The 21304-nt window shown below is 40.8% G+C and overlaps 1 long non-coding RNA gene across 1 annotated transcript in view; it reads left to right on the top strand.

Annotated features, from left to right (window-relative positions):
* Positions 1–7312: 7312 nt before the first annotated feature.
* The window catches only part of LOC132206831 (uncharacterized), a 66697-nt gene continuing 52705 nt past the window's right edge, over positions 7313–21304 (top strand). The window contains exons 1-2 of the long non-coding RNA XR_009443196.1: positions 7313–7403; positions 13341–13522. This is a non-coding gene — a long non-coding RNA (uncharacterized LOC132206831). The remainder of the gene's footprint in view (positions 7404–13340; positions 13523–21304) is intronic.

Below are 21304 nucleotides of genomic sequence, written 5' to 3'. Positions count from 1 at the left end.
AGAAGGCATATGGTGTGTTGGCTTTCATTGGCAGGGGAATTGAGTTTAAGAGCTGTGAGATTATGCTGCAGCTCTATAAAACTCTGGTTGGACTATACTTGGAATATTGTATTCAGTTCTGGTCACCTCACAACAGGAAAGATGTGGAAGCTTTAGAGAGGGTGCAGAGGAGATTTACCAGGATGCTGCCTGGACTGGAGGGCAGATCTTATGAGGAAAGGTTGAGGGAGCTAGGACTATTTTCATTGGAGCAAAGAAGGATGAGAGGTGACTTGATAGAGGTTTACAAGATAATGAGAGGCATAGATGGAGTGGATAGTCAGAGACTTTTTCCCAGGGTGGAAATGACTATTACAAGGGGTCATAATTTTAAGGTGATTGGAGGAAGGCATAGGGGAGATGTCAGAAGTAGGTTCTTCACAGAGGGTGGTAGGCATGTGGATGCGCTGCCAGCAGTGATAGTGGACTCAGATACATTAGAGACTTTTAAATGACTCTTGGATAGGCACATGGAGGATAGTGAAATGTAGGGCATGCAGGGTAGATTGACCTTAATGGAATAATAGGTCGGCACAACATCGTGGGCTGAAGAGCCTGTATTGGCTGTACTGTTCTATGTTCTATGATCAGTTCAAGGGCCTCAATTATTTACTGCCTATGTTAATGACTTGAAGGAGGGTGCAGAGTATAATGCATCCAAGTTGACTGTCAATACAAAATAAGTGGGAGGGCATGTTTGGAAAAGGACATAAGGAATCTGCAAGGGGTTACAGGTAGGTTGATTGAATGGGCAAAAGCTTGGCAGATGGAGTTTGATGGAGGAAAGTGTGAGTTTATATAGTGCCGTGAGTAGAATTTAAAGGTAAGCTATTATTTAAACAGAGAGAGACTCCAAAAAATTGCAGAGGAAAATTCAGGGATCTAGGTGTTCCTGTGTCTAAAACTCAAAAGGTTAGCACAGAGGTGCAGCATGTTATTAAGAAAGTAAATTGAATTTTGGCCTTCATGTCTAAGAGTTTGGAATTTAAAATTAGGTAAGTTTTATGACAACTGTCCAGAGTATTGGTGAGGCTGTGCCTGGAATAATGTGTATAGTTTTGTTCCCAGCATTAAAGAAAAGGTATGTTAGCATTGGAGGCAGCTCAAAACAATTCACTTGGTTGTTTCCTGGAATGGAGGAGTTGACACTTTCAGAACGGTTAAACAGGTTAGGCCTTTATTAATTAGAATTTAGGAGAACGAAGGATGATCTTATTCAAACATACAAAATTCTGAGGGGGATTGACAGATTAGATGTTGAGAAGATGTTTCCACTTGTGGGGGAATCATAAACTCAAGGAAGGTGACATAGAATAAGGGGACATTCATTTAAAACTTAGGTACAAAGGAATTTCTTTTTCCTGCGGCTAGTGAATGTCAGGAATTCTCCACCGCCATGAGTTGTGAAGGTTAGATCAATGAAAGTATTGAAAGAGTACGTAGATTGCATTTTGAAATCTCAATGTGTAGATGACCATGAAGAGCTGACACTAAAAAGAACTTAAGGCCTGAGGCAGATCAGACAGGATATTATTGAGTGGTGCAGCAGGCTAGAGGGCCCAGCCGACCTTCTTCGCTCCTATTTCCCATTTTTTAATGCTCTAAGCTTCTTTACAGCTCACAGAGACATGAACACATGGCACACTAGAAAGCTGCGACTTTTACATAGAATGGTCCGACTTCACAATCCACAAGGCTAGTTTATCCTCATTCATCCAAACATCATGGATATGCATGAAACCTCCTGCTGGGGATTTGATTGTCGGCATGTTTTATATCTGAAAATTACCACACGTTAATTTCAGTCCTCCATACAGTCTAGCACAACTGTAAATCTTGTCTTCTCAAGTCTTGTGGTTTTCAGTGGAATTGTTTTAAAAAGCTTTCCCATTCACAGTTTGGCTGCTGGGCATACAAAAGTTTGTGGGTGTTTCATTGATATTGTCAATGTGGAAATAGTAGGAGTTTGTGGTTTTGCTACTTTATGATAATAAATTGCTAGAAACTGGTAATTTTGGTAACTATGTCTTTTGGTCGACTCTGAGCAATCTTAGACCTGAAACTTATTTTCTTATGGCAAAGTTTGAGTTACATCAGATTTTTGGAGGGACTCGTACCTTGAGGCCTAGCAAGATGACAAAACAGTCCTCATTAACTACCTACTCCACCCCTATGGCATCCCTCCAATCCGTTTCTATTCCCATCTTGACATGTGCTGCTCCACGAACAACTCACCAATTAGCACCAATTATTCACTTAAAGACCAACATCTCCTTCTCCCACAGATAAGGGGACACTGGCACACTGCTTTGCAGGCAGAGAGCTGGCGATCCTGCTGGACCAGCTGATGAGAACATAGGATGTCATTTTCTGCCTAGGACTGGCAGTGGAGATCATGACACCAGGCCATGCCAGCCTAGTTCAATGCTGCCACCATGTCAGTGCCTCTGGAGAAATGCAGAGCATTATATGAAAAAGGCCATTGACTCTCTTCACTCTGCCAGTGCAAGTACCAACATCTTCTCTCTAATACCTTACACTCACTCCAACTCTGTTACTAAACCCAGACCCCACCAAGGGATCATGCTCTACCACCCTTACTCTAGGCTGCAGCATCTTTCCCACCAACAGTCACACACCCAAACCACAGACATGCATGCCATCTCCACTGCCTACTTTTGGGCCTTACCACTTATGCAGATATTATGCAGACTCTGATCATTCCGAGTCACTGACTGACCATGTCTAAGCCCTTTGACTGGGATCGGACATTACCCTTGACTCTAGGTGCTGGGAGCCTGTAACTAAAATCTACTTCCCTTGACTTGAGTAGGGTATGCTGACAACCACGACAAGCTTTCTGACCTAGCGGCTATGCTAAACTGTAAAACAAAATAGTAGTAATAAGAGCCTTGTATCTCCAGCTGAGGGGGCAAAGTGCAAAGAAGTAAGACAAAACAATTCAAGGTAGGGATGCTGAGAGCATCCAGGTAGGCTCAGAGTGACTGTGTGCTATGGTAGCCATTGAAGAGCCCAGAGGTGCAGCCTGCTCTACTGCGTGCATTGGGGGTGTGTCCCTGAGCACACAGGATCCTAGCTGCAGCACTGCAATGATAGGTTCCAGTGCAGTGTTGAACTGTAGGAGCAGAGGAATTCTAGAAGTGGATCAGAGATATGCCTTGCAAGTTCGTAGACTGACATTGGATGCTAATGTTCGTGGATGTGAGTTGTTTGTGGTTAGTGTCCATAGAACATACCCTGAGATATTGATGCCCAGAACATGGAGGTCCTTTGGAGCAAGTGGTGAGCTGAAGTCACCATATACTCACTCTGGTTTGCATGTTGAGAATTCTCAACATCTAGATTGTTTCAGTGGATTTGGTAAGATGGGAAAATGAATAGTAATAAGGACAGTTGGACTGTTAATAAGTTGTTTAAAAGGCAATAACCCTCAGTAATTAGCTGCCCAACAAGAAACTCGCCTCATCATTCAACAAACAGATTAAAGGCAGAGTAAGATACTTCCAATGTCTAGATAAGTCTCACCAGACTCCTCTCTCAATTCTACCACAAATTTCATCACAGCCCACATCGCTCAAGCCCTAATAAGCATCCATCCTTAGTCTTCTGCTGTAAAATCAGACACTTTCATTTCAGCAAGTGCCTACAACAACTAACTATCGCTCTGAAATCTTTGCTGGAGTCCTTGCTTGATTTGGCCCACTTTATTTTACCTTTCATGAAATGCGGCAATCGCTGGTATGACCAGCTTTTGTTGCTCATCACTAATTGCCCTTGTGGCTTGAAGGCCATTTCAGAGGGGAGGTAATAGCCAACATTTTCTATCAGTCTGGAGCGACATGTGGATCAGAACAAGACAAATTTCCTTTCCTAAAGGACATTGGTAAATTAGTTGCCAAGGTAGTATTTAAAACAATATCCCAAAACATTTGCTTAGCCTCCTGGGTTATAAATACAGCGATATTACCATCATGTGACTGTTGTCTTAAATGTGTACGACTCTGGATAAAAACATTGCATTTCTGCTAATGACATAATTATCCTGTTAATTTTCGAGGATCCATTCCAATAAATACTTCTCGAGGTTGGAGAGGTTGTTGGTCCCAGTCTTGTGCATCTTCAAGTAGATTCCCTCCTCCTCCTTACTCGTACAATGTTTAATTTGAAATCAGCATTACACTTCATTTGTTTTGCTGGCCAACACATTTCTGTTCATCTGCTACGATTGGTTTGTACTGTGTGAATCTGCTTTAAACTCCAGTGCGTCTTCTTGGAAATGCGGACAGAGTTGCTACGTGACCGTATGTGCTAATCCATAAGGCATGCATTTTTAAAATTTATTCAGCCACCTTAATAGCTGAAGATGGATGGGCCTTGGACACTACCCAGAGGAATTCCTGCAAAGATGAGCTGAGATAATTGATTTCCAACAACACAAACATCTTAGGAGCAAATTACTGCAGATGCTGGAATCTGTACAGAAAACAAAAAAATGCTGGGAATCACAGCAGGTGAGGCAGCATCCATGGAGAGAAGCTAATGTTTCGAGTCTAGATGATTTTTCAAAGCTCTGATAAAGCATCATCCAGACTCAAAATATTAGTTTGCTTTCTCTCCATGGATGCGGCCTGACCCGTGATTAGTTCCAGCATTCTTTGTTTTCTGTCTCAACAACAACCATCCTCCTTAGTGCCGGGTATGACTTCAACCAGCAGGAAGGTTACCCCCAATTCCCACTAACCCTCAGTTTTGCCCTGGATCTTTGATACCATAGTAGGTCAACTCCAGCCATAATATTAAAGGCAGACGTTCTCACCTCACCTCTGGAATTCAGCTCTTTTGTCTATGTTCGAACCAAGGCTTAATGAGGTCTGGCCCTTGTGGAACCCAAATTGGGCACCATTGAGTAGGGATTACAAAGTAAATGTTGCTTGATAGCACTGTTTTTGACATCTTCCATCAATTTATTAATGACTGAGACAAAACTGATGAGGCAGTTATTGGCTTGGTTGGATTTGCCCTGTTTTTTGTGTTACGGGACTTACCTGGAAAACGTTTCACATTGTCTGGTAGATGCCAATATTATAGCTGTACTGGATCAGCTTGGGGTGAGGCAAGCTCTGGAGCACTAGGCTTCAGGAATATTCCTGAAATATTGTCAAAGTCAATAGCCTCTGCATTATCCTGTATCTTCAGCTGTTCCTTAACAACATGTAGAGTGAACTAAATTGTTTGAAAACTTGCACCAGTGATGCAGGGGACCAGTGGAGGATGTCAGAATTGATCATTCACATGACACTTGTGGCTGTTGATTGTTGCAAATGCTTCAACCTTACCTTTTGAAACTAGTGAGTTCCTCCATTACTGAAGATGAGAATATTGTCCACCACCGTTGGCATCTAGATGCAGCAGGACTGCAGAGCATGGACCTGATCCATTGTATGTGTGGCCTCTTAGAATGGCTCTCATGTGCTGCTTCCACATTTTGGAGGCAAGTAGTCCTGTGTTGTACCTTAGAGATAATGGGAACTGCAGATGCTGGAGAATCCGAGATAACAAAGTGTGGAGCTGGATGAACACAGCAGGCCAAGCAGCATCTTAGGGGACGTGTTGGGCCTAGACCCCAGAAAAATGATGAAGGGTCCAGGCCCGAAACATCAGCTTTTGTACTCCTAAGATGCTGCTTGGCCTGTGTTGTACTTTCACCAGTTTGACACCCCATTTTTAGAAATGCCTATTTCTGTCCCACACATGACTTCCTGTACTCTTCATTGAATCAGTGCTGATCCTCTGGTTTGATGGTAATGGCAGAGTGAGGGATATGCTGGGCTATAAGGTCACAGGTTGTGCTGGAGTACAATTTTGCTACTGCTGATGGCCCTCAGCACCTCATGGATGCCCAGTTTTGAATAGTTAGATCTATTCAAAATTATCCCATTGAGCATGGTGATAGTGCTACACAACTCAAAAGCGAAGCTGGCACTATATCTCCACGAGGATTGTGCAGTGGTCACTATTAATGTTATGTACAGATCCATCTACAACAGGCAAATTAATAGGGATGAGGTCAAGTATATTTCTTCATCTTGTTGGTTCCCTCACCACCTACTACATACCCAGTCTAGCGCTATGTCCTTTAGGGTCCGATCAGCTCTACTATTGCCGAGCTATTCTTGGCAATGAACATTGAAATGCGCCACCCAGAGTACATTTTGTGCCCTTACCATCCTCAGTGCTTTGTCAAGGTGTTGTTCATCATGGAGGAGTACTGATTCATTAGCTGAGGGGTACACATTGTAATCAGTATGAAGTTTTCATTATGATGCAATGAAATTTCACAGGGTTTGGAATTAATGTTCCGGACTCTCAACACCACCAGTTCCCCCCACACCACCCCCACCCCCACCTCCGACCCCGCCGGACTGTATACCACTGCGCTACCACCTCTGCTGGGTCTGTCCTGCTGGTGGGACAGGACATATCCAGAGATGGTAATGACAGTATCTGAGACATTGTAAAGTATGATTCCGTGAGCATGACTATGTCAGGCTGTTACTTGACTAGTCTATGAGACAGCTCTCCTAATTTTGTCACTAGCCCCCAGATGTTAATAAAGAGTACTTTGCAGGGCTACGTTTACCATTGCAGTCAATGGAAGGTGGTCATTCAATTTCATTCCTTTCACCCTTCTTAGCATTTTGATGCAACTATGTGGCTTTCTAGTTCATTTCAGTGGGCAGTTCAGACTCAACTGCACAGGTGTGATTCTGGAGTTACATGTAGGTCAAACTAGGTAAGGGTGGCAGATTTCCTTATTAAAGGGCACTAGTAAACCAGATGGGCTTTACAAAAATTGACAATGGTTTCATTGTCATCATGAAACATTTAGCGATTTTCATTCCATCATCTGAATACTGAGTTTTGAATCCATATCACTTCAGTCTGGATGAGTTGTTCAGAGAAAATACCACTGTGCTATTACCTCATCATTTTCTGAGTTGATTAATTGAGGCTAATTCCTAATATGAGTATAGCATTTCTCAGCAGTAAAGCTTATATATGAACTTGAAATTTGAAGCTGAAAAATTGGATCGTCTTGTATGCCAGGTGGACTTATACATTGTTTTTTAAAGTAGCTTCATTGCTTCATGTCGTATTTGTCAAAGAGATGTATGATTCTGTGTAATTCTATACAGTTTGCTTATTCACTTCAGGCATAGGGGGGTTCACTGGTCAGACCAATTGCTGCCCAGCCCTAATTATCCTTAAACTGAATATTGCAGAGGGCAGTTAAGAATCAACCACATTGCAGGATGTCTGGAGTCACATGTAAGCCATAGCAGGTAAGGACAGCTGATTTATTTCCCCTCAAAAACATTGTGAACATTTAATGATAATTCTCATGATCACCATCACTGAGACTAATTTTCAATTTAGCCCCTCATATAGCACCATCATCAACAAGAAATGCCAAATACCAAAATATTAAATATGTGGATACTGTCAGGAATCCTGGCATCTTTAAGAAAATATCCTTTTAAAGTTTGGTTTTAAATTTCTCCCATTCTTGAAATCACAGCTTTAAGAATCATTAGTAATGACCCCGATTTAAATGATTTGAACATGAAGCATCAATAACATAAGGTAATAAAATAATTTTTCCTTGTTTATTTTCACAATCTCACTGAAACAGACATCATAGAAACATAGAAGTAGGCCATTCAGCCCATCAGGCCTGATCCACTGTTTAAGATGGTCATAATTAATCAAACGTCTCAAAGCATTTCACTCACTTGTCTCTGTAACTTGTTTCACCACTGGTAATCAGAAATCTATTAATGTTGACTTTAAACGTGCTGATCTTCTACAGTCCTATGGGATACAGAATTCTAAAGATGCACACAACCCTTTGAGTGAATACATTTCTCCCCACTTCAGCCCTAAATGGCATTCCCTTTAGTTTTAAATTGTGTCCCTTGATTCAAGACTCCCCAATGAGCGAAAACTTCTGAAATGCATTTAACTTATTTATCTCTTTAAGTATTTTCTAAGTTTTAATAAGATGCTTATTTAGCTTTTAAATAAGGCTTTAACTTTTTAGCATGATGATTCTGGGGCTAGCACAGCTTCCTCACAGCACCAGGAACCAAGGTTTGACTCCAGCCTTGGGCAACCATCTACATGGAGATTGCACATTCTTCCCATGTTTGCGTGGGTTTCCTTCGGGTGCTCTGGTTTCCTCCGATAGCCCAAAGATGTGCAGGTTAGGTGGCTTTACCATGTAAAATTGACCATAGTGTTCAGGGATATGTAGATTAAGTGGGTTATGTGGGGATGGGTCTGGGTGGGATACTCTGAGTGTTGGTGTGGACTTGTTGGGCCGAAGAGCCTGTTTCCACACTTTCATACATTGAAAATCTGGAGAACTGGTCTCGGTTCACTCAAATCTCTCTTCATAGGACTGCCCTGCCATCACAGAAAGCAGTCCAGTGCACCTTCATTGTCATAGGCTTGTCGACACATACATTGTAGAAACAGAACCTTAGGTGGATGTGAGTTTGCTCGCTGAGCTGGAAGGTTAGTTTTCAGACGTTTCGTCACCATTCTAGGTAACATCATCAGTGAGCCTCCGATGAAGCGCTGGTGTTATGTCCCGCTTTCTATTTATCTGGTTAGGTTTCCTTGGGTTGGTGATGTCATTTCCTGTGTTGGTGATGTCATTTCCTGTTCTTTTTCTCAGAGGATGGTAGATTGATTTGGAGCCAATGTGTTTGTTGATGGAGCTCCGGTTGGAATACCATGCTTCTAGGACCTTCCTCGCTCGAACCTTAGGTCCACCTCATCCATGCCAATCCGCTTTCCTAAACTGAACTAGCCCCATTTGCCCATATCCCTCTTTCCTAGCCATGTAAGTGTTCAAATGTCTTTTAGATCTTGTAATTGTACCCATCTATAACACTTCCACTGGCAGCACATTCCATATACGCATCACTCTCTGTGTGATAAAGTTGTCCCTCAGATCTCTTTAAATCTTTCCTTTCTCACCTTAAACCTATGCCCTCTGATTTTGGATTACCCTACTCCAGACAAAAGACCTTGGCTACTCACCTTATCTATTCCCCTCATAATTTTATAACCCCTTATGCAGCCACCCTTCAGCCTCCTGTACTCCAGGGAAAAGTACTCACAACTTATCCAGCCTCTCATTATAGCTCAAATCCCCCAGTCTCAGTACCATTCTTGTAAAACTTTTGTGCACCCTTTCAATCCTTCCAATAGAAGGGTGATCAGAATTGTACGCAGAGCTCCAAATGTGGCCTTACCATTGTCATGCACAGCCATAACTTGCTGTCCTAACTCTTGTATTCAGTGCTCTCACGAATTAAGTCAAACATGCCAAATGCGTTCTTCACCACCTAGTGTACCAGTGACACCAATTTCAAGGAACTATGTATCTGTACCCCTAGGACTCTCTGTTCAATAACACTCCCTAGGACCCTACCACTAACTGTGCAAGACCTGCCCCGGTTCAAAATGCAACAACTCGCATACATCTAAATTACACTCCATCTGCCCACTGGCCCAGTTGATCAAGGTCTTGTGCTCTCAGATAACCTTCTTCATGTCCATTATACCCCCACTTTTGGTGTCATCTGCAAACTTACTAACCATACCTCCTATACTCTCATCCAAGTCATTTATATAAATGATGAACAGTGGACCCAGCGCTAACCTTGATTGACACTTCTGGTCACAAGCCTCCAGTTTGATTAATAACTCTCTGCCACCACCAATTTTATATCCAACTGCCTACATCTCCATGGGTCTCATGTGTTATAGCCTTCGTAACCAGTGTGCCATGTGGAACCTTCGTGAAGATCTTGTTAAAGTCCAGGTAGACAATGCCTACCACTCTGCCTTCATCTATCATCTTGGTCACCTCTTCAGAAAACTCAAGCAAGTTTGTGAGACATGACTTCCCATGCATAAAGCCATGCTATTTCTAATTAATTCTTGCCTTTCCAAGTGCATGTAGATCCTGTTTTGCACTCCCTCCCTGGCAATAATATGTTTTCTGAAATAATGAGACCAAAACTGTACAAAGTACTCTGGGTGTGGCCTGTACAATTGGAGCAGGATACCACTACCTCTGTACTTAAGTCATTTTTCAATAAAGGCCATCATTTCATTAGCCTTCCTAACAGATTGTTGCACCTGCCTGCTAGCCTTCAGGGACTTACTGACATGGAACTCCTTCAATAGCAACCATAACATCCTCTAACTAAGCTCAGCAAAGATCTGGGCCTATCTGTCCTTTTCCATGCTTTGAAGTAACTGGACTGGGTGATGGGAATTTTGGAAGGTGATGCCACGGCAATACCCCACCTTCATTTCCATGGTCCCTTTCTGCTAATTGCCTGCAAATTTGGTAGACCATGAGATCACCTTCTATTAAAATCCCCTAATTGTGAGCACATTTTCCTACTTAGGCGAACACATGCTAAAAACTTACTGTCTATGATACTCACATAGAAACATGTTAGTATGGCATTCCTTCTCTTTCAGCTGGGACATTGATATATTTTTAAATGAACAAAGTAATGCCATATCAAAGCATTAAATCTCAAGCTAATATTTCAGCCATTCTTAGACTCAAATAGTCTCTAATATTCCAAAAATTATATGGCTGACATCATCCTTTCACCGATCAGAGTGTGTAAAGCTGTTTTTAACTTAAGGGATATCATTTACATTAGATTACGCCTTCAATCAAACTAAATCCAATAGTGTATTAATGAATTAAATTTACAGTTGATGAGCGGCAAATATAATTTTTCTTGACACATTAGTGATAGAGGAAGTAATAAAATCTTTGCTTTCAAAACCAGATAAACCAGTTAGGTAGCAATATATATAACATGATATTCCAGGAATTGTTGATGGATCTCATTCATTATATACCCCTGAGAACGCAGCAGAAAACAAAGCAATCTTAGACTTTAGCTTCTCCTGGAGGTCTTTCAGTGCAGATCCAATTTATAAACTTGGTAGTTTTACCCGTTCTTCCAAAACACAGCAAAATAGAATGCCCAGTTCACTAAAAAATATTGTATGCTTTGGAATTTTGAAGATTCAGACATTTTTCAACTCAAAGCTGTTAAACTCTGCTATCTGCAATGATTGTGGGATGCTCTCATGAGCTGATCTTTTCCTGTTTCTTGTATTTTTCTTCTCTAATGAACATTTAATGTTGTGATTAGTTTAGATTTCAATCAATAACTAGCAATCATAAGGTGTTTTCAACATGATAGAACGTTCCAAAGTGCTTCACAGAAACATTATCAGGTTAAGATTTTACGGGGAGCCGAATAAGGAGATTTTGAGTAACATTGAAGGAGATCCTTAAAATTGGATAAAGAGGTGGAGAGCATTAAGGAACACATTTTGGAGCTGGCCGCATTGTCCAAAGGAAACAAAGCATTAATAATGGAGCAATTAAAGTCATTGAATCATAATAGTGCTGTTACCTGTTTCTGGGGAGCTATTAAATTTAAGGCCTTATCAAATCAGCAGGTGCTGCTTGATAGCACTGTTAATGACACCATCCATCACCTTACTAGTACTGAGAGTGGATTGATGGGACAGTAATTGGTTGGGTTAGATCTACCCTGCTTATTGTGTACAGAACATACATGGGCAATTTTCCACATTGTTGGGTAGATGCCAGGGTCAGTAACAAGGGGATATAATTTTGCAGTGAAAGGCAAGAGGTTTAGAGAGGATCTGATGAAACATTTCTTCACCCAGAAGGTGTTGAGAATCTGTCCTGTGCAGCCTGGGAAAGTAATAGATGCAGGCAATATCACAACTTTTAGAAAGGACTTGGATTAGCATTTGAAATGTCATAACTTTAGTGGGTATGGGCTAAGTGCTGGAAAGTGGGACTAGTATAGATTTAAAGCAGGTTAGTCAGCGCAGATTTGATGGCTCAAAGTAAACAGTAAATCAATTTGTCTGAATGGGCAACCAAAAACATCCTTGGCTACACATATTGTTAATATAAATGATTTGTTATCCACAGAACAACACTTTTATAGACTCAATCTACACAAATATTCAGGTTTTAGAACGGAAAAAGTCTAGTTTTTCGGATCTGTGAAACATTCCTATTGGCAGAATTGGAAAGGAGTCTTCAACTTGCCTCCACAGTCCATGGCAAATAAACTGAAATGAGCCCAGTTGAGTAGAAATTAAGGAATTGAGATAGTTGTGTGATTTCTCTGGTTTTGAGTCTCCACAATGCATATTGCTGGAAAACAACTGTGAAACTTTGTTTTGCTGTATGTTTTAAGGTCATTTTAACTGTCACAAGAACGCAAGAAGAAAGAATTCCATTTGTCTTCTCTGCTGCTTTTTGAACTTCATGCACAATAACATCCAAATCCCTCTGTGTTACACATTGTTAGAGTCTCTTTCTCTCTATTTAACCAACAGACTGTGCTTTGATGTATCCTTTCAAAGTGCATGAATTCACACTTTCCTATATTAAATTCCATGGGCAGGATCTTACAGTGGGCTATGGCAAGAAATACAGTAGAATCACCTGAGAAGTCCAGTGAGTTCCATGTCAAAGTCAAGAGCAATTTGTTGTATCTTTTAAATATGTTTCTATGATTCTCACATGGCAACACAGAGTTGTCTTTCAGGGGGATCATTGCTTGTTGATGACTTTATTAACTTCACATTTTGTCTCATCTATATACTGTTTCCTATCATACCACTCATTCTCCTTAAAAACGTCAGAGTGGGTACTTGGCAACTTCTGCTCCAAAGAAGAGTCATGATTAGATTCCCTACAGTGTGGAGACAGGCCCTTCGGCCCAACAAGTCCACACTACCCCTTAGAGCATCCCAGCCAGACTAATCCCCCATAACCCATACACCCCTGAACACTACAGGCAATTTAACATGGCCGATCCACCTAGCCTGCACGTCTTTGGACTGTGGGAGGAAACCGGAGCACCCGAAGGAAACCCACGCAGACACAGAGAGAATGTGCAAATTCCAAGCTGACAGTCGCCCGAGGCTGGAATCAAACCCGGGTCCCTGGTGCTGTGAGGCTGCAGTGCTAACCACTGAGCCACCGTGCTGCCCAAGTCATATGGGGTTCAAAACGTTAACTCGGTTCTCTCTACAGAGATGTTACCAGACCTGCTGAGATTGTCCAGCATTTTCTGTTCTGATATGCAAGACACTCACTTATTCTTTCTGTTTACCAGAATTGATGGTTCATAACAGGAGGAAACAAGTCCATATAGTCAGAAAGATGCCGGGTACATAAATCCTTATTCCTTGTGAAGTGGAGACTGCAGTGATGGCTTGGGACAGAGACTTCCCTACACTGAATGGGGAAGAGAAGAATTCCACAAGAAACCAGTGAGGATGCTTGCAGATCTCAGAGGTTTGACCCAAACCCTTATTTCGCATCATGTGTAACCTTTACTTATGACACTAACCCACATCCTTTTCCTTTTTGCCTATTCTTCCAGGTCATCAAATACCCTTGAATACTTAGTACCCAGCCCTGCTCACCCTGCAACCAAGTCTCGTAACTGCTGTCAACTCATTCCTGTATTTCTTTTAGTGCTGTCAATGCAACAGTCTTGTTACAAATGCTTCCTGCATTCAGATAAAACATTTTAAGCTTTGACCTTTTACCATTATTACTTATTCTGGTTCTAATTTCTGCTGCACACTTCCATTTATATTTTCTGCCCCTTCCTGTCACACTTTAATTATCGTTTGCTTCTTCTTTACCCTATACCTCTGCTCTTGTTTCTTTTTGATTTTTTAAACTCGCTTTCATTTGGACCCTCTTCCCATCTGATTAGTTTGAAGGAATATCTACAACCCAAATTATATGATTCATCATTACACAGGTCCCAGCATGGATCAAATGAATCAGAAGACATTTAGGGTCTTGTGGCAGTGTGGCAATGTTCACACTTCTCAGCCAGAAAGTTAAGATTCAAGTTATACCTACCCAAGGGGTGTATTATAACATGTCTGAACAGGTTGATCAGTTAGATTAAGAAAAGTAAAAGGACAACATTGATGCAAATTGCATATTTACTGTAAAATTTGAATCTAACTGAATAGTTAACACTGAGACATAATTGTTCATTCTTACATATAACAGGCTATTGTGGAGTCCTCTACAAATTTTGTACCCCTCATGTACTCAGAAGGACTGCTTTTGTTGCATTTTAGCTAAATATAATGCAAAAGTTTCTTTGAAATGATTTCAGAACAAGTAGAAACAGAAAAATGTATTTATCATAATTATATTTAAGAGACATACACTCACACAGATAAAAATGGCATTTGACCGTAGATATGGAATGGGCAGCGGGAAAGTACTGAAAACATTGCCACAAGAATTTAATTGACTAGCTTGCAATAAAAAATGCGATAATGAATTGAAGATAAAGATACCGATGAGAGAATAAAACATTAACAAATATGATGATGACTTGGCAATGGGAAATCTTCAAAAATGGGAAGGACTGGCTATAAAATGAATACATTCCTTCTAGGTCCTCAAAGTATAAATCTTCGTGGGTAAATTCAAACTGAAACTTTGAAAAAGGATGCAGTTCTTAAAATCCAGACATTGCAATAAAGAAAATTATGAGGAATATATAATGTGTAGTAAGGGGATGGAAAGGAACTTGGAAGATTTAAATAGGGATAAGAAAAGTGTTCAGCAAATAATTTAGAAAGGAACTTCTGGGAGGCGCTTGTAAGCATAAGAAAGTAACTTTAAAATTAAGAGTATACAAATTAGAAGCAGATTAGGCCATTCGGCTCCTCAAGCAGATTCTGCCATTTAATAACATCTTGATTGATTGTAATCTTAATTCCACTTTTCCCACCTGACCCTCATTGCTCTGTGAATAGATAAAGCTGCATGCCTACTTAGTAATTCGTTGTGATTGGGTGGCAGGAAATATGTGAGGTGTTTTTTGGTTTTCTATATGTTAGCTCATGTAACATTTTCCACAAAATATCAGGATCTTGTTGAGATAAATATGTTGAATTTATTTACTTCACTATTTCCAATGCTGCAATATTACAGACTTATGTAAATAGTCTGAGTTCTGTACTTTCAAATACAGCCATGGGGTCAGAGAGGTATACAGCATGGAAACAGACCGTTTTGTCCAACTCATTCATACCAACAGATATCCTAAATAAATCTAGTCCCATTTGCCAGCATTTGGCCTGGATCCTTCTAAACTCTTCCTATTCAAATGCCATCCAGATGCCTTTTAAATGTTGTAATTGTACCAGCCTCCACCACTTCCTCTGGCAGCTCATTCCATGCTCACACCACCCTCTGCATGAAAAAGTTGCCCCTTTGAAAGATCCCTTTTAAATCTTTCCAAGGTCTCTTTGTTCAGCAATACTCCCAGGACCTCACCATTAAGTGGAGAATGCATAATGCAACACCTCACATTTATCTAAATGAAACTCCATCTGCCACTCCTCAGCCTGATGTTACTGCACATTGCATTTAGCTGACTGACCATTCACATTAGAGTGACTCCATTACATAGAGTGAGTGAAGGCAGGGTATGTACTTTTATACTGAAAAGTCACGTGTTACAATGTCATATAACTGTCTCAAAGATGCAGGTTTGTCTGTTCGGAATGTCTGCTATAATAACCATCCTTCATTTTCCTTTTAACAAGTGGCAACCTCCTTTCTGATAAACATGTACAAAATTTCATATAGATAAATTTCCCCTATGCAATTACATAGCACTTCAGTGAACTTGTGGTATGATGAAAAGCAACAACTTTTTGCCTAGGGTGGAGGTAGCTATTACAAGGGGGCATAGTTTTAAAGTGAGTGGAGGTAGATCTCGGGGAGGTGTTAGAGGTAGGTTCTTTACTCAGAGAGTGGTCAGGGCATGGACTGCATTGCCGGAGAGGGTAGTGGAGTCGGCCTCATTAGAGGCATTTAAGCGGCTATTAGATAGGCAAATGGATGATAGTATAAGGTAGGGTGGAGGTTAGATAGACCTTAGAATTAGGGTAAAAGTTCAGCACAACATCATGGGCCAAAGGGCCTGTACTGTGCTGTACTGTTCTATGTTCTATGTTCTATGATCAGATGTGGACCATATACAGTCTCACACTTTGTCAGTGTAGCTTCTTTATGCAGTGGAACATGGATGAAGATGTATCATTTGATGTAGGTGATTTACTGTTTTCTGACACGATATCTTCACTACTAGAATCACTGTCCCATAAGCTGGTCATGTATACTTCTGATGTGCTGTCTTTTTAATTGTAAGATTTCACCATTGTTTCTAACAAGGCAGTGCATTCTGGATTAGACTCAACAATGTGGCATCTTTTCATGAATCCAGGTGTTCAAATGTAAACTTCAAACTTTTAGGTGTTTTCCTGACTCAGTTTGGAAAAACTGATCATGTTGTTTTACTATTTACTGTTTTTCCAACAATGGATCCTGCATATTTTGTTAGAAAATGAGAGTTTGGAAGGGAAGAACCATAAATCCTTCTCCAGACATGAGAACCCCTGGTGAAGTGTTGCCCAAAGGAGTAGCATGCAGATTTAACTTAGCTCCCTAAAAATGTTGACAAGTCACCTTACATTTAATGATCATAGAAACCCTTCTGAGGAAGAGTCACTGGACCTGAAACATTAGCTATGATTTTTTTTTCTGCGCAGATACTGCCAGACCTGCTGATCTTTTCCAGCAACTCCTGTGTTTGTGTTTAATGATCAGGGATTTTTTGTTGCCATTAGTGCATTTTTCAAAATGATTTCACTGAATGTAGTGAGGGAACAAAAAGATGTTAAAAGCCCTATGTTTTGCACATATCTTGTAAGGATGCATTGTCAGACACAATTTAGTGTAATAAACGCACACAAAGAGACTCTTTGGCCCATCATCCCTGTGCTGGTCAGTAAGCAGCTACCTTTTTACTTCCATTTGTCAGCACGTGGTCTAGAGCCTTGTGGTGGGCTTGTGGAATTCGTTGCCACGGAGTGCAGTGGAGGCCAGGACGTTAGATGCCTTCAAGGCAGAGATCGATGAATCCTTGATCTCACAAGGAATCAAGGGCTAGGGGGAGAGTGCAGGGAAGAGGAGGTGAAATGCCCAACAGCCATGATTTAAATGATTTAAAGATGCTGCTTGGCCTGCTGTGTTCATCCAGCTGTACGCTTTGTTAACTCGGATTCTCTAGCATCTGCAGTTCCTACTACCTCACCATCTGACTCATGACTGTTCTGCCTGTATGAACAGTCACTCTTGATCTACTTTGTGAAGCTTAATTAGGATTAGAGACAGTAGGTGCGGGAAGAATATTCTCAATAACCGGTGAGTCCAGAACCAGATGTCAACATCTAATGATAAGGTTTGGTTTTATTCATTAATGGGATGAAGTTGTCACTGGTTAGGCAGCATTTATTGTCCATCCCTAATTGCCCAGAGGGCAATTGAGACTCAACCACATTGCTGTGGGTCTAGAGTCACATGTAGGCCAGACAAAATAAGGAGGCAGTTTCCTTCCCTAAAGGACATTACTGAACCACATGGGATTTTCCCATAATCAACAATGGATTCATGGTCATCATTAGATTCTTAATCCCAGATAATTATTGAAACCAAATTCCACCATCTGCCATGTGGACGTCTGAATTAACAGTCCAGCGCTAATACCATTAGGCCATGCCTCCCCTATAAGGTGTAGGACTTTTAGGACAGAGGCCAAAACATTGAAGATTTTCAAGAAAGATATTGATATTGTTCTGAGGGCTAAAGGGATCAAAAGATATAGGGAAAGGTGGGAACAGGGCACTGAGTTGGATGATAAGCCATGAACATATTGAATAGCGAAGCAGGCTTGAAGGAATGAATGGCATATTCCTGCTCCTATATTTGATGTTTCCGTGATTCCATGTCATGATATCTCATGATTTTGGAAACCTCTATCAAATGTCCTTTCAATTTTCTTTTCTTTAGGCCTCCAATGATTCTCTGAATATTAAAAAATATCCTGAACTGATATATCTGCCTCACTGAGTGACTGTCTGATCAGTGTTCCTACTTCTTTTGATAGATGAGTAAGAATTCCCAAATAATGTGAAATAGAGTAGCGATGGATTGGTAAGACCATGAGGAGCTACAAGAAAATCAACATCCTGGCTATTTCTATCACAAAGGAACTCTATTGAGGGTAGGATTGAAATAGCAGGCTGTCTGCCAAAAGAAGGTGGGTATCAGCCCCTGTCTTTGCAAGTTTCTCAGTTTCTTCACTAATGCTTTAAGCCTAAGCCAATGTCAGCTTTTCTGCTCCTAAGATGCTGTTCGGCCTGCTGTGTTCATCCAGCTCCACACTTTGTTATCCCATGAGTCAGATGATCCTGATTTAAGGGAACTGGCCAAATAAAACAAAGCACATGCCGAAAAACCTTTCTATGCAGTAAGGAATTGTGACGTAGAATGTATAAAATGTCAGAGGTGATACAATTACAGCTTTCAAAGGTTAAATAGCTAAGTGCTTGAAGAAAAAAAATTGCATAGCTATGGAGATAAGCAGGAGAGTAGAAGCAGTGGAATTACTCATGCAGAGAGCTGGCATAGCTGAAACTACGGCAAATGAGGACCTAGAAGCAATCATTATTACTAAAGAGGTAGTGTTGGACAAACTAATGGGACTAAAGGTAGTAAGTCTCCTGGACCTAATGGAATATATCCCAGGATACTAAAAGAGATAATGGGTGGAAACAACAGATGCCCTCATAGTAATTTACCAAATTCACTGGACTGGAAAGCAGCAAATGTGACGCCGCTGATTTTAATAGTGATGTAAACAAAAAAGCGGATATCTATAGGTCCATTAGCTTAACTTCTGTAATGGGAAATATGCTTGAATCTGCAATCAAGGTAGAAATAGTGAGATATGTGGATAGAAATTGTCCCATCGAGCAGATGCAGAATGGGTTTGCGACAGGTAGGTCACGTTTAACTAATTTACTGGAATTCTTTGAGGATATTACAGGCACAGTGGAACCAGTACATGTGGTGTATTCGGATTTCCAGAAGGCGTTTGACAAAATGCTGCACAAAAGGTTGCTCATATGATAAAGGTGCAAGGCCTCACAGGTAGCATATTTGTGTGGATAGACAATTGATTAACGAAGAGAAGGCAAAGAGTGGGGATAAATGGGTGTTTTTCTGGTTGTAGATCAGTGGCAATGGTTGTGCCTCAGGAATCAGTGTTGGGATCACAATAGTTTACAATTTACATAGATGATATGGAGTTGGGCACCAAGTATAGTTGGTCAAAGTTCACAGATGATACTAAGATGAGTGGTAGAGCAAAATGTTCAGAGGACATTGAAAGCCTGTAGAGGGATATAGATAGGTTAAATGAATGGGAAAGAGGTTGACAGAAGTTGGTAAATGTGAGATCATCCATTTCGGTAAGAATAATAGCAAACTGGATTATTATTTAAATGGTGAAAAACTACAGCATGCTGCTGTGCAGTGGGACCTGAGTGTCATTGGTTTACAGGTGCAACAGGTAATTAAGAATGCAAAGGAAACATAGTCCTTCATTGCGAGCTTAAACTTTAAACTGGATGGAGTTTAAAAACAGGGAGAATATGCCAAACCAGCTGTATAGGGTGTTGGTGAGGCCACACCTGGATTACTGTGTACAGTTTCAGTCTCTTTAATAAAGGATGTTCCGGTACTGGAAGGAGTGCAGAGGAGGGCCACAAGATTGATTCCAGAGTTGAAAGGTTTGGCTAACGAGGAGAGATTGAGTTAACTGGAACTATGCTCATTGGAATTTAGAAGAATGAGGGGTGATCTTGTAGAAATGTATAAATTTATGAAGGGAATAGATAAGATAAAAGCAGGGAGGTTATTTCCACTGGCAGGTGATACTAGAACGAGGGGACACAGCTTTAAAATAAGGGAGAGGAGGAACATCTGCTCTGAAAGTGTTGTGAATCTGTGGAATTCCCTGTCCAGTGAAGCAGCTGAAGCTACCTCGTTGAATGCTTTTAAGGCAAAGATAGTTAGAATTTTGAACAGTAAAGGAGTTAAGGGCTATGGTGTGTGTGTGAGTAAGTGGAGCTGAGTCCACAACAGGATCAGCCATGATCTTATTGAATGTGGGAGCAGGCTCAATGGGACCAGATGGCCTACTCCTGCTCCAAATTCTTATGTTCTTATGAACTCCATGGGTCAAATAGTCTCTTGTATATTGTATTATTTCGATGGAAATAAAAATCAGGAGACATTCAGAATAGGATCCTGATATGCTATCACACATTTTACAAATCACACAAAATCAAGCTCTGTCCCTTTGACTTTCAGGTAATAGATAAATAGTTAGAAAATTATTTGAGTTTTGCTCCAGTAGGATATCTTGAACAGTGGCTTAAAGGTACAGGCCAATTGGCTGGCATTAAAAACATACCACAGTTTGCTTATTTCTTGTGTGAAAAGCCAACTAGTTTTGGCACTTTAAATGTCAATGAAGTCTTCCTCAAATCTCATGAATTTTTGGAGCAATGGTTATATTCACTGCTGTAATCATAACCAATTTCAATATTCATTTTAGTACCAAAGTACAATAGGGGGAAATGTTTAAATTTAAAAACTTTCGCAAAGAAGATCAGTTTTCCACAGTTTTTAAAAATTTAATCTACTTTCCTAAACAACCTGCTCGGAGATGTTGGTACACACCTCTCAAGCAGGTGGAGCTTGAACCTAGGCCTCCCACCCAGAAGTAGGGACTGCAAGAACTGGCATAAGGGCACTTTACCTGAATGCTCAGAACATTCAAAATAAGGTGAATGAGTTGACGGCACAAATCATGGCAAATGGGTATGATTTAGTGGCCATTACAGACACATGGTTGCAAGATGGCCATGACTGGGAGTTAAATATCTAGGGGTATCAAACTGTTCGGAAGGACAGACAGGAAGGTAAGGGAAGTGGTCTCGCTCTGATTTTTAAGGATGATATCAGGGCAGTAGTGAGAGATGATATTGGTTCTACTGATCAAAATGTTGACTCCATTTGGGTGGAAATTAGGAATAGCAGGAAGAAGAAGTCACTGATAGGTATGATCTATAGGCCACCAAATAATGACATCATGGTGGGACAGGCAATAAACATAGAAAT

Source organism: Stegostoma tigrinum, chromosome 2 (assembly GCF_030684315.1).
Source record: "Stegostoma tigrinum isolate sSteTig4 chromosome 2, sSteTig4.hap1, whole genome shotgun sequence".
Taxonomy (NCBI): domain Eukaryota; kingdom Metazoa; phylum Chordata; class Chondrichthyes; order Orectolobiformes; family Stegostomatidae; genus Stegostoma; species Stegostoma tigrinum.
Note: the sequence above shows the minus strand (reverse complement) of the source record. Positions and strands in the feature narration are given on the sequence as shown.